The sequence below is a fragment of the Petromyzon marinus genome, unplaced genomic scaffold, assembly GCF_048934315.1.
Source record: "Petromyzon marinus isolate PM22_M1 ecotype Great Lakes invasive population unplaced genomic scaffold, UKy_Petmar_22M1.pri1.0 PM_G_Scaffold_84, whole genome shotgun sequence".
Taxonomy (NCBI): Eukaryota; Metazoa; Chordata; class Hyperoartia; order Petromyzontiformes; family Petromyzontidae; genus Petromyzon; species Petromyzon marinus.
Genome location: NW_027423040.1, coordinates 602,736 through 628,894, shown reverse-complemented (window position 1 = coordinate 628,894; position 26,159 = coordinate 602,736). Strand labels below are relative to the sequence as shown.

The 26,159-nt window shown below is 44.7% G+C and overlaps 1 long non-coding RNA gene across 1 annotated transcript; it reads right to left on the bottom strand.

The window, feature by feature from the left end:
* Window positions 1-23,246: 23,246 nt before the first annotated feature.
* Window positions 23,247-25,026, bottom strand: LOC142921685 (uncharacterized). Its single transcript, XR_012939618.1, has 2 exons — window positions 24,850-25,026; window positions 23,247-23,374 (listed from the first exon to the last, which is right to left on the bottom strand). It is a non-coding gene; the product is annotated as an uncharacterized LOC142921685 (long non-coding RNA).
* Window positions 25,027-26,159: the final 1,133 nt, after the last annotated feature.

The window sequence follows — 26,159 nt, the reverse complement described above, 5'->3', positions numbered from 1 at the left end:
CATGACTGTGTAAACGCCATCCCGCACATCGTGCACCTGAAGGGTTTCTCTCCCGTGTGTGTTCTCTGGTGGTTCTGAAAAACTGATGGCCATGCAAATGCCTTGTTACACACAGTACATTTGAAGGGTTTCTCTCCTGTGTGACTTCTCTGGTGTCGTGTCAGATTTCCAGTCCGGTCCGTGCTGTATGCACGCTGGTCGCATTGTTGACTTGTCATACCGAGCTGCGCTGAGTGCCTTTGCTCCATCAGACCAATTCTGCAGAGGAAGCGTCAGCTGCAGACAGAAAAAAAGAATATCCACACCATCTACACGTCAGGTACAGAGGAATGCACACGTGACTTACACGTCTATACTTATTAATATATTCATGATGTAGTGAAAAAGTTTCCCAAATTCATCAGATTTGATGAACGTGCAAACGCCTTCACGTAGAGAGTGCACCTGAAGGGTTTCTCTCCACGGGCTGCTATGGCACACAATGAGAGGGAAAATGTCATTAATATGCCTGGAAGCCTTCATATATTCCAAGATGAATGTTAACCCAAAACTCTCAGCACACAAATTTGGCTGTCTGACTACAAAATAAATATTTATGAAAGCTAAATTCAGCTGACATAGCAAAGGGTGTTGAAAACAATACTATTTGTGTTTTGCAGAAATGCATGAATTAATGTTCAATCACAACTTAGAGGTGTGAATCCAGGCTCAGATGTCCTTGAATGCTGGGATGAACAGTTCCGAATTCAGCTGCATGTGTGTGCTGTGTTCACCTCCTGTTTCCATTCTTAGTAAGAGTTCCAGAGGAAAACAACAATAAACTATTGTTTTGATATAACCTCCGTGTTCAACAGAGTTAATAGACTTTACTGCAAACACAAACTTGACACTGTCACACACTGCCATGAGTAATCAGGTGGTGGTGTGACCAGAACCATACCTGGCCACCTTCATCTGCTCAGCATTAATTCTTCCTCACTCCACCAAGTAATGAATCGAGGATCATCAACATAGCCGAGGCTATCCGTGTCTCTGTCTCTCTCTCTCCCTGTGAAGGTGTTCCCCTCCACACTTCAGAGTCAACAGCGGCACGCGCTTAGCGTCTTTGACCGATAGATACATTGACGCACGTATTGTTGGTTTTTTCGGTAAAGTCACGTAGATAGAAAATAAAAATAACAGATTAAATTTAATAAGATAAAGACCACTTGTGTTGCGATCGAAACCTCGTGGGTTTTTGCTTAATTTAAAAAAAAATGATTTTTCATTTAATTTAGTATCCGTTATTTTTATCTTATTTTCTATCTACGTGACTTTACCGAAAGAAGCAAGAATATTAATTCCTGCAGTCACCAAAGTTTTAAGTCAAAACATTCACACACGTTGACAAAGCCTCACCTTGTGTTGCTGTGGGCAGGTCGCTTCTGATAACAAGAGCGGTATAGCAGCTCAAGCGGGCTTGGCCTGGTAACAAAAGAAAATAAAAACCGCGTGAATATTGACAATAAAACAAAGTTACAAAGTGGCGAGCCGGGTGAAGACAAATTAAACTTAAGCGAGATAATTAAAGTAAACGCAATCAGGCGAGGGCAGGAGGCAAGGCCCCGCGTGGCTAGGCCCCGCGTTGTAAAGTTCCAACCTGGACATCGATTCCCATGCTCGCTGCTACTCAACTGACATCCCTACGAGAGAGAGAGGCTCTACCTTGGTAAACAACAACAAGAACCACCACCATCACCACGACCACCACCACAACGATGAGAATTTCTCACCTCGGATTTCAGTGCAAGCGCCCACACGGCAGCTTCATGTTACCTCGAGACAGCAGGAAGTAGTATGACGTCACTTCCCTCCCACGAGCGGCTATGTAACTGAATAAATTATATTCTTAGTTTTTTCGGTAAAGTCACGTTGAAGAGAAACAACAAAATATATATAAAACAATAAAAAATTCTCACGACGTTTCGACCATAACTCAAACGGTCATCATCAGGTGTGTCGGTTTGCATAAATTTATTTTGAAAACGGCATATTTATTTATTTATATAAAAAAAATAACGTTTGCGTCACGCGCAGCGATTGCCAGTTTGCCCAGGACTAGTCCATCTATTTTTTGAAAAGAGGAGGGGGGAGACGAAATTTGTTTTTATGTATGCTGTCTGAAAGCCACTGTAAGTGTGAACAATCAATCAAGAACTGAAATGATTTATCAAATCTTTCCAATGATTGCTAAGATAGAATCCATCTTCTCGGTTGAAATTGTCTCTGTGCTTGTATATGTGGATAGCCTCATGAACGAATCTCTCATGGAAGCCAGATGGCTTACAAAGAACCTCCGTCTTGGAAAAGTCAATGGCATGTGAGCCTACTGAATTAGAACAATGATCTGCTACAGCCGAGGTGTTGGTCCTACCGTGTTTAAGGTCTGCTTTATGTTCACGAATGCGGTCCGAGATATGGCGTTTGGTTTCTCCAATGTAACTACTACCACAGAGGCAACTTAGTTTGTAGACACCAGGGTATTGTATGTCCGGAATCACATCTTTTACAGACGGAACCAGATCACGGATTTTATGTAATGTGTTGAAACGGACCTGGATCTTGTGTTTATTCAAGATTTTGGAGATCTGTTTTGTGATCCCAGCAATGTAGGGTAAAGTGATGGTTTTGAAAGGCTCCTCAAGAGGGTTCTTCTTCATGGTTTGAGTGATAGCTTTGCGGATTGTATAGTCGGAGTAACCATTAGCCCTAAGAGCTTGGTGTACGTGCTTGAGTTCACTGCTTATGTGTTCCTGGTCGGATATGCATTGGGCTCTATGATACAGAGTCTTGATGAGAGAATTCTTCTGTGATGGATGGTGGTGGGAATCCGGTTTCAGATAAGCATCCGTATGGGTAGCTTTCCTGTAGACAGAGTGGCTCATTGAACCATCAGGTCTCTTTTTAATTAGGACATCCAAAAAAGGTATCTTGCCATCTATTTCGACTTCCATGGTAAATCTGATGGCTGGGTGTATGGAATTGATGTGGTCGAAGAATTGGTCTAGAGCAGGCCGGCCATGTGGCCAGATGACAAAAGTGTCATCCACGTACCTCTTCCATAAGGTTGGGCGCAGAGTGGCAGTCTGGATGGCGTCAGTCTCAAATTTCTCCATGAAAATGTTAGCTATAACTGGAGAAAGGGGGGAGCCCATTGGGGTGCCCTCAGTTTGTTTGTAGAAAGTTCCATTCCAAGTGAAGTATGTATTGGTTAAACAGTGTCTCACCAGGGGGGGTACCTCAGTGTTTAGTCCTTGATGAACCAAGTCTTCAATGATTGCAATGGTGTCAGGTACAGGAACCTTGGTGAATAAGGAAACTACATCAAAACTGACAAGCAGGTCGTCTGGGGACAGGGAAATACCCTTGATTGTTGATACCAGGTGAGTAGAATTTTGTACCGCAGAGGTGGTCTTTCCAGTGAAAGGACGCAGGATTTCAGACAAAAAACGAGCTAGTTTGTAGGTGGGGGAGCTGATAGTAGAGACTATGGGACGAAGAGGTGTATCAACTTTATGTATTTTTGGTAAGCCGTATAATCTTGGTGGCCTGGCAGCAGAAGGTTTCAACGAAAACTGTTTAGATTGATCAATTAATGCGGTTGCAGAAATTATTTTGTTGGTTTGTGTGACGAGGCTGTTGGTGGGATCTCTTTTTATTTTTGTATAACTACCATCGTCGAGTAATTCTTTAATTTTGTTGTTGTATTCTATTTTATCCATGATGACAGTAGCATTGCCTTTGTCAGCTGAGAGAACTACAATATCATTCCTCTTTTTTAATTTATATAATTCAAAACGCTCATCTTTGCTGAGGTTGCTAGCTGGCATCTTAGCTTTTTTGAGGGTTGCAGCGATTTCAGATCTTGCTACGTCTGCAGCGATGTGACCCAGGCCCCTGAGAGCAACGTCTACTTGGGCAATTATATCATTAACTGGTATGTGTTTAGGTGTGACTGCAAAGTTTAGACCTTTAGCTAAAACGGATTTCAGACCATCGGAAATAGAACTGTTACTGCGATTAATTACGACTTTATTAACGTCTAACTTTTTGGTGTGTGGGTCCGGTCTTTTGTTGAAGAGGAGGTTAAATTTTGAAATCAGGTTTTCCTTACATTTGGTCGACATAGTAGCAGCTGAAGAGGCAGTCATATTGTCTACATGTTCCCAATCCGATGTGGACATTATTGCCGTCAATGATAAGTGTGATTTGTAGAGTGTCTTGTCTAACTGATCTAGTTCTGTGCGTATAAGTCTGATTTTTTCTGAGATAAGAGCTAAGCTAGTTTTGAAAAGAATTCGTTTCGCATTAGAAGAAGTTACAGTAGCAGAGGTGAGTGTAAATGCGATTGGTATTACCCCAATCGCATTTACACTCACCTCTGCTACTGTAACTTCTTCTAATGCGAAACGAATTCTTTTCAAAACTAGCTTAGCTCTTATCTCAGAAAAAATCAGACTTATACGCACAGAACTAGATCAGTTAGACAAGACACTCTACAAATCACACTTATCATTGACGGCAATAATGTCCACATCGGATTGGGAACATGTAGACAATATGACTGCCTCTTCAGCTGCTACTATGTCGACCAAATGTAAGGAAAACCTGATTTCCAAATTTAACCTCCTCTTCAACAAAAGACCGGACCCACACACCAAAAAGTTAGACGTTAATAAAGTCGTAATTAATCGCAGTAACAGTTCTATTTCCGATGGTCTGAAATCCGTTTTAGCTAAAGGTCTAAACTTTGCAGTCACACCTAAACACATACCAGTTAATGATATAATTGCCCAAGTAGACGTTGCTCTCAGGGGCCTGGGTCACATCGCTGCAGACGTAGCAAGATCTGAAATCGCTGCAACCCTCAAAAACGCTAAGATGCCAGCTAGCAACCTCAGCAAAGATGAGCGTTTTGAATTATATAAATTAAAAAAGAGGAATGATATTGTAGTTCTCTCAGCTGACAAAGGCAATGCTACTGTCATCATGGATAAAATAGAATACAACAACAAAATTAAAGAATTACTCGACGATGGTAGTTATACAAAAATAAAAAGAGATCCCACCAACAGCCTCGTCACACAAACCAACAAAATAATTTCTGATTCAACCGCATTAATTGATCAATCTAAACAGTTTTCGTTGAAACCTTCTGCTGCCAGGCCACCAAGATTATACGGCTTACCAAAAATACATAAAGTTGATACACCTCTTCGTCCCATAGTCTCTACTATCAGCTCCCCCACCTACAAACTAGCTCGTTTTTTGTCTGAAATCCTGCGTCCTTTCACTGGAAAGACCACCTCTGCGGTACAAAATTCTACTCACCTGGTATCAACAATCAAGGGTATTTCCCTGTCCCCAGACGACCTGCTTGTCAGTTTTGATGTAGTTTCCTTATTCACCAAGGTTCCTGTACCTGACACCATTGCAATCATTGAAGACTTGGTTCATCAAGGACTAAACACTGAGGTACCCCCCCTGGTGAGACACTGTTTAACCAATACATACTTCACTTGGAATGGAACTTTCTACAAACAAACTGAGGGCACCCCAATGGGCTCCCCCCTTTCTCCAGTTATAGCTAACATTTTCATGGAGAAATTTGAGACTGACGCCATCCAGACTGCCACTCTGCGCCCAACCTTATGGAAGAGGTACGTGGATGACACTTTTGTCATCTGGCCACATGGCCGGCCTGCTCTAGACCAATTCTTCGACCACATCAATTCCATACACCCAGCCATCAGATTTACCATGGAAGTCGAAATAGATGGCAAGATACCTTTTTTGGATGTCCTAATTAAAAAGAGACCTGATGGTTCAATGAGCCACTCTGTCTACAGGAAAGCTACCCATACGGATGCTTATCTGAAACCGGATTCCCACCACCATCCATCACAGAAGAATTCTCTCATCAAGACTCTGTATCATAGAGCCCAATGCATATCCGACCAGGAACACATAAGCAGTGAACTCAAGCACGTACACCAAGCTCTTAGGGCTAATGGTTACTCCGACTATACAATCCGCAAAGCTATCACTCAAACCATGAAGAAGAACCCTCTTGAGGAGCCTTTCAAAACCATCACTTTACCCTACATTGCTGGGATCACAAAAAAAGATCTCCAAAATCTTGAATAAACACAAGATCCAGGTCCGTTTCAACACATTACATAAAATCCGTGATCTGGTTCCGTCTGTAAAAGATGTGATTCCGGACATACAATACCCTGGTGTCTACAAACTAAGTTGCCTCTGTGGTAGTAGTTACATTGGAGAAACCAAACGCCATATCTCGGACCGCATTCGTGAACATAAAGCAGACCTTAAACACGGTAGGACCAACACCTCGGCCGTAGCAGATCATTGTTCTAATTCAGTAGGCTCACATGCCATTGACTTTTCCAAGACGGAGGTTCTTTGTAAGCCATCTGGCTTCCATGAGAGATTCGTTCATGAGGCTATCCACATATACAAGCACAGAGACAATTTCAACCGAGAAGATGGATTCTATCTTAGCAATCATTGGAAAGATTTGATAAATCATTTCAGTTCTTGATTGATTGTTCACGCTTACAGTGGCTTTCAGACAGCATACATAAAAACAAATTTCGTCTCCCCCCTCCTCTTTTCAAAAAATAGATGGACTAGTCCTGGGCAAACTGCCAATCGCTGCGCGTGACGCAAACGTAATTTTTTTATATATAAATAAATAAATATGCCGTTTTCAAAATAAATTTATGCAAACCGACACACCTGATGATGACCGTTTGAGTTATGGTCGAAACGTCGTGAGAATTTTTTATTGTTTTATATATATTTTGTTATTTTGTTGTTTCTCTTCAACGTGACTTTACCGAAAAAACTAAGAATATGAATTACTGCAGTCACGAAAGCTTTAAATCAAAAAATTTAATAAATTATGTTAATGACGCCGGCCCATATGTCGAGTGATGGGGGCGTGGGCGCTGAACCCGTCGCAATAAACTCGCGACGGCTTTAAAGGACACATTATGTTAATGAGCAACCGGTCACTGGGCGTAGCTTTGCCCAAATAAGGATTGCCACTGGAACGATATCGGCAGTGACCCAAGCGGAGGTGACGTCACGCACAAAAGCACGGTGGACGGGGGAAGGATGAATACCTTGGTGACATGCCGTCACTAGCGAGGTACACCTCACCCTGGCGTTTCACGCCAATGAGGTAATTAAGAGTGGTGACGTCACAGAGTTGGAGTTTAAGTTGATTTAGATTCATTTTCCATTGCTCCCTCCCTTGGGTGTGTGAGCTCAGCAACAACAACGTGGACATTATTGTGTATACACTGTGTGTATGCTATGTGTGTACACTGTGTGTATACTGTGTGTACACTGTGTGTATACATTGTGTGTGTACACTGTGTGTGTACACTATGTGTATACACTGTGTGTCACTGTGTGTGTGTACCCTGTGTGTGTACACTGTGTGTGTGTACACTGTGTATACACTGTGTGTGTACATTGTGTGTTCACTGTTTGTGTCCGCATCGAACCGAACTCCCGGCAAGGCCATCTACTTAATGACGAGAGAAAATTCACACGAAATGTCCTTTTCAATGAAGTCTTCCAGATGTAAGTTGATACAAGCTTTTAATGAGGAAATAAAATCATCTAATTCAAAACACAACACAATTCAAAGATGTTTCATTTTAAAACTTCAAAACGGAGCATGGGGTACTTGCGTGAATGCGTCCTTCGTGTGCAAATGTTGTGACTTTCCTGGCCTGAAGGCCGTCAATGTGTTGGACCCTTATTGGTGCACAGCGTCTCAACAACAGCAGTGGGGTTTGCTTCAACCGATAGGTACGAACATCCCGACGTGAATCAGCAAGGAGTATTTCTAGTCCCAGTTAGACAAAATCTACGTCAACACGTAAGACAAAAGTACAATTCGTGTTGTAGAGAATGTACCTCCTCCTATACGTGTAACTTTTAAGCGGTATGCCTTGTAACTGATGAATGATCCGAGCGTGCTCCCTATTTCAAAGACAATGAGTTGCTCCAGAGGCAGACGCTTCGTGAAACACAAAAGTACCCTTTGACCTGTATCACAAGAACAACGGGTCTCACCCGAGTTCTCTGTACAGGTTACTTCCAAAACACACACACACTTTGTCCTAACATCACTTATTCAATGTTTGTTCCTCATACAAAATGTTACATGCACGCACACAATCAGACACGGTATTCATTCTAAATCATTGACGGGAATATTAACATTGAATTACTGCAGCGAAATTGACTGCATCACGTTACATCGTATTAACAAGAAGTTATTTTACAAATACGCACCGTCTGCTTAACAGTGTATGTACACCGTACTATTGTTGCGTCATTCAAAACGAGTAGGCCGTTGCATGCTGGCGTCTGGGTCAAAATGTAGCAAATTCAAAACATTACGCTACAAATAATAAATCACGGCGTTTTGATGGCAACACAAGCAATCGTCATCAGGTGGGACAAGCACAGCAGCAATAAGAACAAACTGCTGGAGTAGGCGCCTACTACTTCAGCAGTTTCTCTTGCTGTGGTTGTCCCACCTGATGACGATTGTGCGTGTTGTGATCTAAACGCCGTGATCTGTTATGTTTCTACCCACGTGGTGACTTTACCGAAATAACTCAAGAGTGTGGATTCCTGCAGTCACGAAAGCTTCGAATCAAGATTGCCTACAAACTACACAACTGAGATTACGCATCAATCATCGCCCCCTACTGACAGGCTCTTGTCCACATGCAGGCCGGTGCAGGGCCACCACCTTGTGCCACACAGGGGCAGCTGCTACTTGGGGATGCTCTTCGAGTGTTTCAGACGAGATACAAAACTCCGAGTTGCTGAGGCGGTTAAGCAAGCACCATGTAAAAGCAATTATTACAACATAGTGAATGCTTGGGGGCTTATTGGCTCTTGCTCCTGGTTAGAGATCTACCCAACCCACGGGCCCACAAAGTGTTCAACTTCACATTCTTCATAATAAAGGTTTTTGGGTTAGATCGCGTTTATTTATAAATGTGTCGTAACCCTCCACCACCCGACACGGCCAATCAGCAAAAAAAAGTGTCACGTTGACAAAAGACAAATAATTCACTACTTCAGCCCACCGGTGTGTTGAAGAGTTAATCCACATTTACAGTTTGAGTACGACGTTTCGCTGGTAAATACATCCAGCATCATCGGGCAATTCGCCAGAATGGTAAAGCCCTCTCTTGCTCCCGGTTTTTATATAGAGCAGCAGGGTGACGTCATCACTTAACTCATATCAGGTGCAGTGATTAGAGGCGGAGGGGGGGGGGGTATTGTAATTATATAATCGATTAGTAATCAGTCATTGGTTATGATTTGTAATGAGTTGTAGATTAGTAATTCTTTAAATGTAATGTGTATTATTTAATAATACGCTTCCAGGCCGCACTAAGCCAGTAGCTGTCAGAGCGATTAAAGTTATTCTTGTTCCTCTCAATTTCAATGGATTCTCTAATTAGTCTTTGCCAGTAATAATTAGTTTTACACACCACTGCAACATTGTCAAAATCAATTGAGTGTCCTTGTTGACAAGCATGTTCTGCCACTGCCGACAGTTGTGTTTGAGATAATGTAATATTTCTCTGATGTTCTTTTAGTCTTACGCTGATGTTACGTCCCGTCTGCCCAATGTAGCAGCTGCCACATGAACAATTAATCCGATATACACCTTCTGTTGATAGTTTAGGTAATGCATCTTTAGTGCAAGATACTAGTTTTTGAATTTTGTGTACTGTACCAAATCTTACTGTAATGTTTTGCTTTTGCAGAACACGGGCTAATTTGTCAGTTACTCCTGAGATATATGGAATTTTTATTGTTTTAACAATCTGGTCGCTTTCAGCAGTATTGTTTTGCGATCGTGATTTGGCATTCAGTGCTCTGTTAATTTGATCATTATTGTAGCCATTCTGTCGTAGTGCATCTTTAACGTGTTTAATCTCTCTCACTAGACTCTCACCATCTGACACTGTTTTGGCCCGATGTACGAGCGTCTTGATAAGAGAGGATTTCTGAGCTGGATGATGATGTGATTCTGCATTCAGATAGGCATCAGTGTGCGTTTGCTTTCTGTAAACGCTGTGTGTTATTTTACCGTTTAGGCCATGTCCAAGCAAAATATCTAGGAATGGGAGTGTGTTATTCACCTCCATTTCCATGGTGAACTGGATGGCCGGGTTTTGTGCATTGAGATGCACATTCTTGTCATTAAAGGCCTGTGACAAAGGTGCATCTATTGGAGCAACATCGTCTCTGGCTTACACATCTACCGGGTCTCCACTTGACTTTGTATTGTCTAGGAGCAAGTCCACCCACACCTCCACTTCCACAAACTGCTGGGAGTTGCCTCACTCTGACTCACAGTCAGAATTCTTCTCCTGCTTCACGATGTGAAGGTCCCATTTTGGAGTTGAATCTTCATCTTCACATTTTACCTTCACTTCTTCGTTCATCACTTCTTCACATTTCACCTTCACCTCTTCACATTTCACCTTTATACCTTTAAAAGTGTCCAAGCTGGTATTTTCTTCTGGTTCTTGTTTCATGAGGGATGGGCTCATTGCGGCACTTTGACTTTCACAAGCTGATTTCAGACTCCGACTCCGCTCCTTGTGATGCTTTTGTGTTCTCTGGTGTACTTGAAGATTTGATGAATCTGCAAACGACTTCCCGCACAGAGTACACTTGAAGGGTTTCTCTCCTGTGCGAGTTCTCTGGTGCCGTGTCAAATTTCCAGTCCGGTCCGTGCTGTATGCACGCTGGTCGCATTGTTGACTTGTCGTACCGAGCTGCGCTGAGTGCCTTTGCTCCATCAGACCAAATATGCAGAGGAAGCGTCAGCTGCAGACATAAAAAAAGAATATCCACACCATCTACACGTCAGGCACAGAGGAATGCACACGTGACTTACACGTCTATACTTATTAATATATGCATGATGTAGTGAAAAGTTTCCCAAATTCATCAGATTTGATGAATCTGCAAATGCCTTCCCGCACAGAGTGCACCTGAAGGGTTTCTCTCCATGGGCTGTTATGGCACACAATGAGAGGGAAAATGTCATTAATATGCCTGGAAGCCTTCATATCTTCCAGATGAATGTTAACTCAAAACTCTAAGCACACAATTTCGGCTGTCTGACTACAAAAGGAATATTTATGAAAGCTAAATTCAGCTGACATAGCAAAGGGTGTTGAAAACAATACTATCTGTGTTATGCAGAAATGCATGAATTAATGTTCAATCGCAACTTAGAGGTGTGAATCCAGGCTCAGATGTCCTTGAATGCTGGGGATGAACAGTTCCGCCTTCAGCTGAATGTGTGTGCTGTGTTAACTTCCTGTTTCCATTCGTATAAAGAGTTCCAGAGGAAAACAATAAACTATTGTTGTTATATAGCCTCGTGTTCAACAGAGTTAATAGACTTTACTGCAAACACAAATTTGACACTGTCACACACTGCCATGGGTAAACAGGTGGTGGTGTGACCAGAACCATGCCTGGTCACCTTCATCTGCTCAGCATTAATTCTTCCTCACGCCACCAAGTAATGAATCGAGGTTCAATCAACACAGCCGAGGCTATCCGTGTCTCTGTCTCTCTCCCCGTGGTGAAGGTGTTCCCCTCCACACATTCAGAGTCAACAGCGGCACGCGCTTAGTGTCTTTGACCGATAGATACATTGACGCACGTATTGTTGGTTCTTTCGGTAAAGTCACGTAGATAGAAAATAAAAATAACAGATTAAATTCAATAAGATAAAGACCACTTGTGTTGCGATCAAAACGCGTTTTTTTTTTGCTTTATTTACTATATTTCATTTTTATTATGTTATTTAATTTTCTATCTACGTGACTTTACCGAAAAAACCAAGAATATTAATTCCTGCAGTCACCAAAGTTTTAAGTCAAAACATTCACACACGTTGACAAAGCCTCACCTTGTGTTGTTGTGGGCAGGTCACTTCTGATAACAAGAGCGGTATAGCAGCTGAAGCGGGCTTGGCCTGCTAACAAAATAAAATAAAAACTGCGTGAATATTTACAATAAAACAAAGTTACAAAGTGGCGAGCCGGGTGAAGACAAATTAAACTTAAGCGAGATAATTAAAGTAAACGCAATCAGGCGAGGGCAGGAGGCAAGGCCCTGCGTGGCTAGGCCCCGCGCTGTAAAGTTCCAACCTGGACATCGATTCCCATGCTCGCTGCTACTCAACTGACATCCCTACGAGAGAGAGAGGCTCTACCTTGGTAAACAACAACAACCACCACCACCACCACAACGATGAGAATTTCTCACCTCGGATTTGAGTGCAAGCACTCACACGGCAGCTTCCTGTTACCTCGCGACAGCAGGAAGTAGTATGACGTCACTTCCCTCCCACGAGCGGCTCTGTAACTGAATAAATTATGTTAATGAAGCCGGCCCATATGTCGAGGGATGGGGGCGTGGGCGCTGAACCCGTCGCAATAAACGCGCGACGGCTTTAACGGACACATTATGTTAATGAGCCGCCAGTCACTGGGCGTAGCTTTGCCCAAATAAGGATTGCCACTTGAACGATATCGGCAGTGACCCAGGCGGAGGGGACGTCACGCTCAAGAGCGCGGTGGACGGAGGAGGGGTGAATACCTTGGTGACATGACGTCACTAGCGAGGTACACCTCCCCCTGGCGTTTCACGCCGATGAGGTAATGCAGAGTGGTGACGTCACAGAGTTGGAGTTTAAGTTGATTTAGATTAATTTTCCATTGCTCCCTCCCTTTGGTGTGTGAGCTCAGCAACAACGTGGACATTATTGTGTATACACCGTGTGTGTGTGTACACTGTGTGTGTACACTGTGTGTGTGTACACTATGTGTATACACTGTGTGTGTCACTGTGTCTCGCTGTGTCACTGAGTACCTGGTGCGGTGTGTAAATATCGCCACTAGGGAGACAAAGGCGGTCGGGCGTGGTGCTGGCCACCCACCCCCTCGTGTACCGTTCCGGCCTTCATAGGTGCTCGCTAACAGCACTTGCCCCTTCAGTCTGTTAAGGCTATACGGGGGATCTTTGTCTTTGTGTGTCACTGTGCCTGGCACAAGCGTTGTGGTGACGTCACCGCCACTTAGTGGCGAATGGCGGTTGTTGTTGTGTCACTGTGTGTGTCACTGTGTGTGTGTACACTGACTGGCTCCAGTTTAACAGCAGAGGTCTCACTCCGAATCAGTCGAGCGGCAATATCTTTTCATCGGTTGCGTAACGCTGTGTGGAAGCTACCTGGTCTGTCGCTCCGCACTAAGCTTCAGGTCGTCTCGGCCACGGTCATTCCCTCCCTTCTTTACGCTTGCGAAACGTGGACCCTCTTAATGGAACATCTTCGCCAGTTAGAAACATTTAGGCTGGCCTGCCTACGATCCATCCTGGGTTTAACCAGACTGGATTGTGTGAGGAGCTCACAAATCCTTGAAAGATCTGGGCAAGGTCCCATCGGTGAGCTCCTCCGGCGGGCAAGGCTGCGATGGCTGGGTCATGTAGCCCACATGCCCAGCCAACGCATGCCGAAACAGCTTTTGTGCGGCCGGATCGAGGGGGCTAAGCGGGCGCGGCACGGGCTAGAGAAGAGATGGAGTGATGTGGTACAGGAGGACGTGGAGCTGAGTGGACTTGCCGATGACTGGTACCAGCGGTGTCAAGATCGGCTTCTGTGGAGGAGGCTCGTGAAGGATGCTACTGGGCAGTTGGAGGTAGTCGCCCTCCAACAACGGAGGGCGGAGGAGCGACGCTCAGAACAATGAGCGGAGCGCCGGGTGGCTAAAGCACAGCAGGTTGGCACAGTAGGGGGCACAGGTGGTGCATCAGCCAGTGATCTCAGTCAGTCGACCCGTGGCATCTGGGTCTGCCCCGTGACCTCCTGCCAGCGGGCGTTCGACACTTCACGTGGCCTGAGGGTGCACATAGCTTGGCACAAGCGTCGTGGTGACGTCACCGCCACTTAGTGGCGAATGGCGGTTGTTGTTGTGTACACTGTGTGTGTACACTGTGTCACTGTGCGTTTGTACACTCTGTGTGTGTACATACACTGTGTGTGTACCCTGTGTTTGTACACTGTGTGTGTACACTGTGTGTACACTATGTATATACTGTGTGTGTGTACACCTTGTGTGTACACTGTGTACACTGTGTGTACATTGTGTGTGTACACTGTGTATAAACTGTGTGTGTACACTGTGTGTGTACAATGTGTGTGTACATTGTATGTGTACACTGTGTGTATACTGTGTGTACACTGTGTGTGTGTACACAGTGTGTGTATACTGTGTGTACACTGTGTGTGTACTCTGTGTATACACTGTGTGTGTGTACACTGTGTGTGTACACTGTCTGTGTACACTGTGTGTGTGTACACTGTCTGTGTACACTGTGTGTACATTGTGTATACACTGTGTGTATAAACTGTGTGTGTACACTGTGTGTATACTGTGTGTACACTGTGTGAACTGTGTGTACATTATGTGTACACTGTGTGTGCACTCTGTGTGTGTACAGTGTGTGTGCACACTGTGTGTGTGTGTACACTGTGTGTACACTGTTTGTGTCCGAACCCCCGGCAAGGCCATCTACTTAATGACGAGAGAAAATTCACACGAAATGTCCTTTTCAATGAAGTCTTCCAGATGTAAATTGATACAAGCTTTTAATGAAGAAATGAAATCATCTAATTCAAAACACAACACAATTCAAAGATGTTTCATTTTAAAACTTCAAAACGGAGCATGGGGTACTTGCGTGAATGCGTCCTTCGTGTGCAAATGTTGTGAATTTCCTGGCCTGAAGGCCGTCAATGTGTTGGACCCTTATTGGTGCACAGCGTCTCAACAACAGCAGTGGGGTTTGCTTCAACCAATAGGTACGAACATCCAGACGTGAATCAGCAAGGACCATTTCTAGTCCCAGTTAGACAAAATCTACGTCAACACGTAAGACAAAACTATAATTCGTGTTGTAGAGAATGTACCTCCTCCTATACGTGTAACTTTTAAGTGGTATGCCTTGTAACTGATGAATGATCCGAGCGTGCTCCCTATTTCAAAGACGATGAGTTGCTCGAGAAGCAGACGCTTCGTGAAACACAAAAGTACCCTTTGACCTGTATCACAAGAACAACGGGTCTCACCTGAGTTCTCTGTACAGGTTACTTACAAAACACACACACACACTTTGTCCTAAGATCACTTAATCAATGTTTGACCCTCAGACAAAATGTTACATGTACGCGCACAGTCAGACAAGTATTCATTCTAAATCATTGACGGGCATATTAACATTGAATTACTGCAGCGAAATTGACTGCATCACGTTACATCGTATTAACAAGAAGTTATTTTACAAATACGCACCGTTTGCTTAACAGTGTATGTACAACGTACTATTGTTGTGTCATTCAAAACGAGTAGGCCGTTGCATGCTGGCGTCTGGGTCAAAATGTACCAAATTTAAAACATTACGCTACAAATAATAGATCACGGCACTTCGATGGCAACACAAGCAATCGTCATCAGGTGGGACAAGCACAGCAGCAAGAAGAAGAAACTGCTGGAGTAGGCGCCTACTACTTCAGCAGTTTCTCTTGCTGTGGTTGTCCCACCTGATGACGATTGCTTGTGTTGTGATCTAAACGCCGTGATCTGTTATGTTTCTACCCACGTGGTGACTTTACCGAAATAACTCAAGAGTGTGGATTCCTGCAGTCACGACAGCTTCGAATGAAGATTACCTACAAACAACACAACTGAGATGACGCATCAATCATCGCCCCCTACTGACAGGCTCTTGTCCACATGCAGGCCGGTGCAGGGCCACCACCTTGTACCACACAGGGGCAGCTGCTACTTGGGGATGCTCTTCGAGTGTTTCAGACGAGGTACGACACGAAACTTTGAGTTGCTGAGGCGATAAAGCAAGCACCGTATAAATGCAATTGTTATAACATAGTGAATGCTTGGGAGCTTATTGTCTCTCGCTCCTGGTTACAGATCTACCCAACCCATGGGCCCACAAAGTGTTCAACTTCACGTTCTTGTCATTAAAGGCCCGTGACAAAGGTGCATCTATTGTAGCGACATCGTCTCTGGCTTACACATCTACCGGGTCTCCACTTGACTTTGTATTGTCTAGGAGGAAGTCCACCCACACCTCCACTTCCACAAACTGCTGGGAGTTGCCTCGCTCTGCCTCAGTCAGAATTCTCCTCCTGCTTCACATTGCCTCCATCGATGTGAAGGTCCCATTTTGGAGTTGAATCTTCATTTTCACATTTCACCTTCACTTCTTCGCTCTTCACCATCACTTCTTCACATTTCACCTTCACCTCTTCATATTTCACCTCGATACCTTTAAAAGTGTCCAAGCTGGGATTTTTTTCCAGTTCATGTTTCATGAGGGATGGGCTCATTGCGGCACTTTGACTTTCACAAGCTGATTTCAGACTCCACTCCTTGTGGATCTTCTGATGCTTCTGTGTTCTCTGGTGTACTTGAAGATTTGATGAATGTGCAAATGCCTTCCCACACACACTGCACTTGAAGGGTTTCTCTCCCGTGTGTACTCTGGTGTGTTTTAAGAGCAGATGACTGTGAAAATGCCTTCCCACACACACTGCACTTGAAGGGTTTCTCTACCGTGTGTGTTCTCTGGTGTGTTTTAAGAGCAGATGACTGTGAAAATGCCTTCACACACACTGCACTTGAAGGGTTTCTCTCCCGTGTGTGTTCTCTGGTGTGTTTTAAGAGCAGATGACCGTGAAAATGCCTTCCCACATACACTGCACCTGAAGGGTTTCTCTCCCGTGTGTGTTCTCTGGTGTGTTTTAAGAGTAGATAAATCTGAAAATTTCTTCCCACACACAGTGCACTTGAAGGGTTTCTCTCCCGTGTGTGTTCTCTGGTGTGCTTTAAGAGCAGATGACCATGAAAATGCCGTCCCACACACACTGCACTTGAAGGGTTTCTCTCCCGCGTGTGTTCTCTGGTGTTTTTTAATATTAGATGAATCTGAAAATGCCTTCCCACACACACTGCACATGAAGGGTTTCTCTCCCGTGTGTGTTCTCTGGTGTGTTTTAAGAGCAAATGAATCTGAAAATGTCTTCACACACATACTGCACTTGAAGGGTTTCTCTCCCGTGTGTGTTCTCTGGTGTTTTTTAAGAGTCGATGAATCTGAAAATGCCTTGCCACACACAGTGCACTTGAAGGGTTTCTCTCCTGTGCGAGTTCTCTGGTGCCGTGTCAAATTTCCAGTCCGATCTGTGCTGTATGCACGCTGGTCGCATTGTTGACTTGTCATACCGAGCTGCGATGAGTGCATTTGCTCCATCAGACCAATTCTGCGGAGGAAGCGTCAGAGGAAGCGTCAGCTGCAGACAGAAAAAAATAATATCCACACCATCTACACGTCAGTATCGAGGCACAGAGGAATGCATATATAGTCACATGTAACTTCCACGTCTATACTATACTTGTTCATATATTCATGATGTAGTAAAACGTTTCCCAAATTCATCACAGGGCTGTTATGGCACACAATGAAAGGGCAAATGGTTATAAACATGCCTGGAAGTCCTCGTATCTTCAAAATGAATGTTCACCCAAAACTCCGAGCACACAATTTCAGCTGTCTGGCTACAAAAGGAATATTTATGAGAGCTAAATTCAGCTGACATAGCAGAGGGTGTTGAAAACAATACTATTTCTGTAATGCAGAAATTCATAAATTAACGTTCAATCGCAACTTAGAGGTGTGAATCCAGGCTCAGATGTCCTTGAATGCTGGGATGAACAGTTCCGACTTCAGCTGCATGTGGGTGCTGTGTTAACTTCCTGTTTCCATTCTTATAAAGAGTTCCAGAGGAAAACAAAAGTAAACTATTGTTATGATATAACCTCCGTGTTCAACAGAGTTAATAGACGTTACTGCAAACACAAACTGTACACTGTCACTGGGTAAACAGGCGGTGGCGTGTCTAGAATCACGCCTGGCCACCTTCATCTGCTTGGCATGAATGCTTCCTCACTCCACCAAGTAGTTAATTGAGGATCAACGAACATAGCTGAGGCTAACTGGAGTTTGCGTGTCTCTCTCCGTGGTGAGATGTTAACTACCTCACCTGGTATACAGGAAGTCGTGGGTTTGTGTGTCACTCCGTTTAGCGTCTTTGACCGATAGACATTGACACACGTATTCTTGTTTCTTTTGGTAAAGTTACGTAGATAGAAAATAACAATAACAGATAATACAATTACATTAAAGACCACTTGTGTTGCGATCAAAACGACATGAGTTGTGCTTTATTTACAATTTAGTTTTATTATTTTATTGCTATTTTCATTTTATTTTCTATCTACGTAACTTTACCAAACCAAGAATATTAATTCCTACAGTCACCAAAGTTTTAAGTCAAAACATTCACACACGTTGACAAAGCCTCACCTTGTGTTGTTGTGGGCAGGTCGCTTCTGATAACAAGAGCGGTATAGCAGCTCAAGCGGGCTTGGCCTGGTGAAAAAAATAAAAACTGCGTGAATATTTACAATAAAACAAAGTTACAAAGTGGCGAGCCGGGTGAAGACAAATTAAACTTAAGCGAGATAATTAAAGTGAATGCAATCAGGCGAGGGCAGGAGGCAAGGCCCCGCGTGGCTAGGCCCCGCGTTGTAAAGTTCCAACCTGGACATCGATTCCCATGCTCGCTGCTACTCAACTGACATCCCTACGAGAGAGAGCGAGGCTCTACCTTGGTAAACAACAACAACCACCACCACAACAACCACAATCGCAATGAGAATTTCTCACCTCGGATTTCAGTACAGGAAGCTATCGCTTCCTGTACCTCGTGACGTCACGCGGCAGCAGGTGGCGTGACGTCACTTCCGTGGTACGAGACACGCTCCCACAATGAGCTGCTCCGTAAATAAATAAATTAGAGTATGATTAAATTATGTTAATGTACCATGCGATATATCATAGATGCTGAACCCGTCGCAATAAACTCGCGACGGCTTTAACGAATACATTATGTTAATGAGCCGCCAGTCACTGGGCGTAGCTTTGCCCAAATAAGGATTGGCACTGGAACGATAACGCCAGTGACCCATGCGGAGGAGACGTCACGTTCAAGAGCGCGGTGGAATACCTTGGTGACATGACGTCACTAGCGAGGTACACCTCCCCCTGGCGTTTCACGCCGATGAAGTAATGCTGAGTGGTGACGTCACAGAGCAGGGTTGGAGTTTAAGTTGATTTAGATTCATTTTCATTGCTCCCTCCCTTGGGTGCGTGGGCTCAGCTACAACAACAACGTGGACATTATTGTGTATACACTGTGTGTGTGTACACTGTGTGTGTGTACACTATGTGTGTGTGTGTGTACACTGTGTGTATCCTGTGTGTGTGTATATACACTGTGTGTGTACACTGTGTGTGTGTACACTGTGCGTGTGTACACTGCGTGTACACTGTGTGTACACTGTGTGTGTGTACAGTGTGTGTGTACACTGTGTGTACACTGTGTGTGTGTGTACTGTGTGTGTACACTGTGTGTGCAAGCCAACTGTGGACCGGTTTTGGTGGACAATGTCTCAACAGCAGTGGGGTTTGCTTCAAGCCATGGTCGTGAACATCCAGACGTTAATCAGCAAGGAGCATTTCTAGTCCAAGTTCGACAAAATCTACGTCAACACGTAAGACAAAATTAGAATTCGTGTTGTAGAGAATGTACCTCCTCCTCTACGTGTAACTTTAAGGTGGTATGCCTTGTAACTGATGAATGATCCGAGTGTGCTTCCTATTTCAAAGACGATGAGTTGCTCCAGATGCTTCGTGAAACACAAAAGTACCCTTTGACCTGTATCACAAGAACAACGGGTCTCACCTGAGTTATCTGTACAGGTTACTTCCAAAACACACACACACACACACTTTGTCCTAACATCACTTATTCAATGTGTGACCCTTATAAATGAAATGATGCATGTACACACAAAATCAGACAAGTGTTCAATCGAAATAATTGACAGGCATTTTAACAAAATTTAATTACTGCAGTGAAATATACTGCATCAGATAACATCTGATTAAGAAGCTATTTAAAAAAATATGCAGCGTCTGCTTAACAGTGGATGTAAAACATACTATTGTAGTGTCATTCAAAACGAGTAGGCCATTGCATGCTGGCGAATTCTAAACATTAGCGACAAATTGCAGAAGGGTCAAATACTTATTTCCCTCATTAAAATGCAAATCAATTTATAACATTTTTAACATGCGTTTTTCTGGATTTTTTTGTTGTCATTCTGTCTCTCACTGGCCAAATAAACCTACCATTAAAATTCTAGACTGATCATTTCTTTGTCTGCGGGAAAACGTACAAAATCAGCAGGGGATCAAATACTTGTTTCCCTCACTGTACATACATACATTCCCTCACTGTACACACAGTGTGCGGGTTGACTGAATGAGGCGGTGTCCAGGTCTGGCTCAGGTGTCACTCCGCCACTTGACGGTTAGCCGTGACGGAGAATCAAACTCGGGCGGTGGAGTTCATCGCGCACCGCGCTCACCACGGCGACAACCGCTCCACCCCACGCGTTATTGAAAGATGAAATTTTCACCGAAAACTTTCGCGGCTGCAGGAATTAAAATATTCCTCATTTGCCGTTACGTCTACGTGACTTTACCGAAAGGACCGAGAATATCGATGTGAAACACAACACACGATTCGCAATAGCTAAACGGTTTGCGCCTGGGTACATGCTAATTTGTGTCCCATTGTCTCTGAAACCCAGTCCCTTCATCTCTGGCTATTTAAGGGCTCGGTACAGAGCTGCTTCACCTCTTAACTGTGTGCGTGTCTCCCCCATAGGTCTCTCTACGGTATGTATTCTATCACTATCTTAAATTTCACACTCAACTTACAATTTAACAATCTTTGAAATAGCGTATTCAACTAGACCATGCGTTAATTGTGCTTAAACCGACCATCTGTGTTGCTTTACATAGTTTCCAAATTTTGCTAAACCCTGTTTGATTTAGTGTGATGCTCCGTCTCTCTGTATCCCCTGGTATATCTGTGTTAATTCCCTCTACTTAAGGTCTGTATATATATCTGCGGTTACGTGTTTCCTCTACCTGATGATGATTGCTTGTGTTGCGATCGAAACGTCGTATGTTATGTAATTTTATTTTTTCTTATTTCTACGTGACTTTACCGAAAAAAAACAAAGATTAATTCAGTGGATGTTTGTTCGATGCGACGGCGGTGTTGGCGCGTAGGGGGCTGCGTATTTGTGGAACGTCGTCGTTTCAGACTCAGAGTTTGCTGCCAGCGGCGGAGACCGTTGTGGCTCGCAGCTGTGGGCTTGTCGGAGCAACCCCGAAACTTGGGGGGGCTTGCCCCACTTCCTCCTCCCTCGGTGGCCGTACCAGACGAGAGCCGCTGACTTCTTTGCCAATGGAACCCATTTCAAAGCGTCTCTTCTTCTTCTGCTGCTGCTCACCCAAGCATTGCCGCCACTCTTCTCAGATCGGCAGCTGCGAGCTCGTCGTGACGATCCCTCATTGCTGCGACGCGAAAGACGACCACGATTACAAACAGCGTCTTACGACAATGCGACTGAAGATGTGGACAGCGTCGACTGGACGCGTTGACAGCTCAGGATGCGGCACGGGAGAGTTTGATGTGTGCACGACCGTGTCTCGCGTTATATATTAATACACACGCCTACTCGGGATGTGTGTTTTAAGAGAAAAGGGCCTTTGTGGTGCTAGGTTTTTTTGTTATCGCCTCTGACGGATTATGGCCCAAGTCGACCTTCGACTTTCATTTGAATGTTCAACCTCTTGACCCCGAGTAAGACAATACGCAGTTAATACCGCTCAGCTTATACAACAATACCTCACTTTTACAGTTGTATTTGATCAACCTCTTGACCCCGAATAAGACTATAAGCAGCTAATCCTGCTCAGATTGTACAAGAATAGCCTCGCCTTTACAGTTGTGTTTGATCGACCTCTTGACCCCGAGTAAGATTATACGCAGTTAATCCTGCTCAGCTTATACATCAACACCTCGCTTTTACAGTTGTATTTGATCAACCTCTTGACCCTGAGTAAGACAATACGCAGTTAATACAGCTAAGTTTTTACAACAACACCTCACTTTTACAGTTGTATTTGATCAACCTCTTGACCCCGAGTAAGACTATATGCAGTTAATACCGCTCAGCTTACACAACTACACCTCACTTTTACAGATGTGTTTGATCAACCTCTTGACCCCGAGTAAGACTATACACAGTTAATACCGCTCAGCTTATACAACAACACCTCGCTTTTACAGTTGAGTTTGATCAACCTCTTGACCCCGAGTAAGACAATACGCAGTTAATCCCGCTCAGCTTATACATCAACACCTCGCTTTTACAGTTGTATTTGATCAACCTCTTGACCCTGAGTAAGACTATACGCAGTCAATCCCGCGCAGCTTATACAATAGCCTCGCTTTTACATTTGTATTTGATCAACCTCTTGACCCCGAGTAAGACTATACACAGTTAATCCTGCTCAGCTTATACAACAATACCTCGCTTTTACAGTTGTATTTGATCAACCTCTTGACCCCGAGTAAGACTATACGCAGTCAATCCCGCGCAGCTTATACGACAATAGCCTCGCTTTTACAGTTGTATTTGATCAACCTCTTGACCCTGAGTAAGACTATACACAGTTAATCCTGCTCAGGTTAAACAACAATAACCTCGCTTTTACAGTTGTATTTGATCAACCTCTTGACCCTGAGTAAGACTATACACAGTTAATCCTGCTCAGGTTAAACAACAATAACCTCGCTTTTACAGTTGTATTTGATCAACCTCTTGACCCTGAGTAAGACTATACACAGTTAATCCTGCTCAGGTTAAACAACAATAACCTCGCTTTTACAGTTGTATTTGATCAACCTCTTGACCCCGAGTAAGACTATACGCAGTTAATTCCACGCAGCTTATACAACAATACCTCGCTTTTACAGTTGTATTTGATCAACCTCTGCGCACCTTATTCGTACGTAAATGGAATTGTAAATCCACATGAGGCAGGTAGGACTTGTGACAGCCTTTATTATGAACGAGCTTTACTACCCGGCTTCGCCGGGGACTTGGATTATCGTCTTGGATTAATTTAATATTCCCTTTTATTTCAGTGGAAAACCCTGAAAAAACATTGATGCCTGCAAGAAAGAAAAACATCCGAAACAAATCAATTTAACTAAATCGGATGTCTTTCACTCAAGGAAATTGAACCTTAACCAGGCAACTCGGAAATGGAATGATGTGGCGAGCTGAGAATCGTCGCGTTCCCTTAGAAATTCCAGACGGCGTAAGCTGTGCAAATTTCATGACGATTTAAAGCTTTCGTGACTGCAAGGATTCATCTTCTTTGGTTCTTTCGGTAAAGTCACCAACACGTAGAATGAGAATAAAATAATAAATTAATAAAATGACACAATAAAATTCTCACGACGTTTTGGCCACAACACAAGTGGCCCTCTTCAGGTGAAAGGAACAGACCTGTCGTCCGACCTGAAGAGGGCCACTTGTGTCGTGGCCGAAACGTCGTGAGAATATTATTGTGTTATTTTAATCTATTAATTTATTATTTTATTCTCATTCTACGCGGCGACTTTACCGAAAGAACCAAAGAAGAAATTTCATGACGTCGGAGGGTCAGCGTTCGAGAGTTTTTTGCCGCTTCGCACAAACAGACGAATCTTTATTTTATTTCGATTTAAAGCTTTCGTGACTGCAAGGATTCATCTTCTTTGGTTCTTTCGGTAAAGTCACCATCACGTAGAATGAGAATAAAATAATAAATTGATAAAATAAGATAATTTTATTGTCTTATTTTATTTTATCAATTTATTATTTTATTCTCATTCTATGTGGTGACTTTACCGAAAGAACCAAAGAAGACTTTATTTTATTATTTTATTGTTTCCCTTCAACGTGACTTTACCGAAAGAGCTAAGAAGACGAACCTTCTGCTTTGTGTTTATGAGGGCGAACTGGAAACAGCCGCGTTGACTCAGAACATCGAGACAGCGATGCGGCGTGTCTGTGCGGGACACACGGCCTACGCGGAGGCTTGGGGGGGATGACGTCAGCGGGCAGACCGCGTGACGCTGCCGCATGCCGGTGACATCACAGACGTGACGTCACCGCTCACTTGACGTGCAAAATACACGAGTAAATTTTTATACTTTTTGCGTTGTGTACAGTCTGGAAGCTACCCAAATGGCAAATTTCAAGTTTGTTTGCATGTTGGGAGGCACCGTTAACATTACTGCTCAGCGCGAAACGTTTGTTTAATGTTTGTTTAATGCTGTGAAAAGTGTGCCGGGGGTCACTCTTTTCACAGTGAACATCTACTTAGCCACCGTGATGATGATGATGGCAGAGACATGCAAACTACTCCCCCTTTATTATCATTGTTACCATTATTATCATTGTTTTTATCATTATCATTGTTATTAAAATTAGTTTATTGCACCTAAAAGTGACTGCCAATCCACCACGACCTCCACCACCACCACCACCGCCACCGCCACTACCACCAACACCACCACCGCCACCACCGCCACCTCCACCACCACCACTTCCACGACCACCACCTCCACCGCCTCCACCACCACCACCTCAACTGTACCTGCATCTCCACCTCTCCGCCGGTCGACTCTCTCCTCGCCCTCCGCGTCTGTGTGAAGCAGAAGGCGGCGACGCCGGAGATGGCGGTCAGCAGGAGGAAGCCGGCGGCGCAAGAAACATCGCCCGCCGTCAAGGGAGCGGCCAGGATGGCCTCCACCGTGACGGGGACATCGGGAAACATCGCTGACGCACACGGGGAGCACACGGTGACACACGGGGAGCACACGGTGACACACGGGGACACACGGTGAAACACGGTGACACACGGTGACACATGGTGACACACGGGGAGCACACACACGGTGACACACGGTGACACACACACGGTGACACACACACGGTGACACACAGTGACACACGGTGACACACACGGTGACACACACACGGTGACACACGGTGACGCACGGTGACACATGGTGACACACGGTGACACACACAGTGATACACGCACGGTGACACACGGTGACACACGGTGACACACGGTGACACACACACGGTGACCCCGCCTCCACTGCGACAGGGACGTTGGTAAACATCGCTGACGCACGCGGTGAGCACGGTGACCCCGGCAGAGGCGAGAGACACTGCCGGGGTCACTCTTGTTGTCACATCTCCCTAGCCACCGTGATGATGATGATGACAGAGAGAGACGCAAACTCCATATACAGCAGCAGCAGCAGGCGTCATCAGGGTCGGGATGGAACCCACGACCTCCTGCATACCAGGTGAGGTAGTTAACATCTCCTAGCCACCGTGATGATGATGATGACAGAGAGAGACGCAAACTCCACATATACAGCAGCAGCAGCAGGCGTCGTCAGGGTCGGGATGGAACCCACGACCTCCTGCGTACCAGGCGAGGCGGTCAACATCTTCCCGGCCCCCGCGGTCGTCGTGGCGGCGAGCGTGCGGCTCCCCGCCGGCGTCTCGCCCGGCACGACGAGCAGCCAGGCGGAGCGCCGAGCGAACCCCACGCCGTTGACCGCCAGGCAGGTGTAGCGGCCCGAGTCGTCCGTGCTGACGTTACGCAGGTAGAGGACGTTTGTCTCCACGTCCGTGACCTTGGCGTGGGATCTTGCGTTCCCACGCCAACGTGGGGTTTATTTTTTTGTATTTGTCGTCACTCAGCGAACGCGTAGAGTCTGAGCCAAGCGGGGAGCTTCTGGGTATTGTTGTGTTGAGGGCGACGTCGGACTCCGCTGAGTTTGGGTGGGTGGGTGAGTGGGTGGGTGGGTGGGTGAGTGAGTGGGTGAGTGGGTGGGTGGGTGAGTGAGTGAGTGGGTGAGTGAGTGAGTGGGTGGGTGGGTGAGT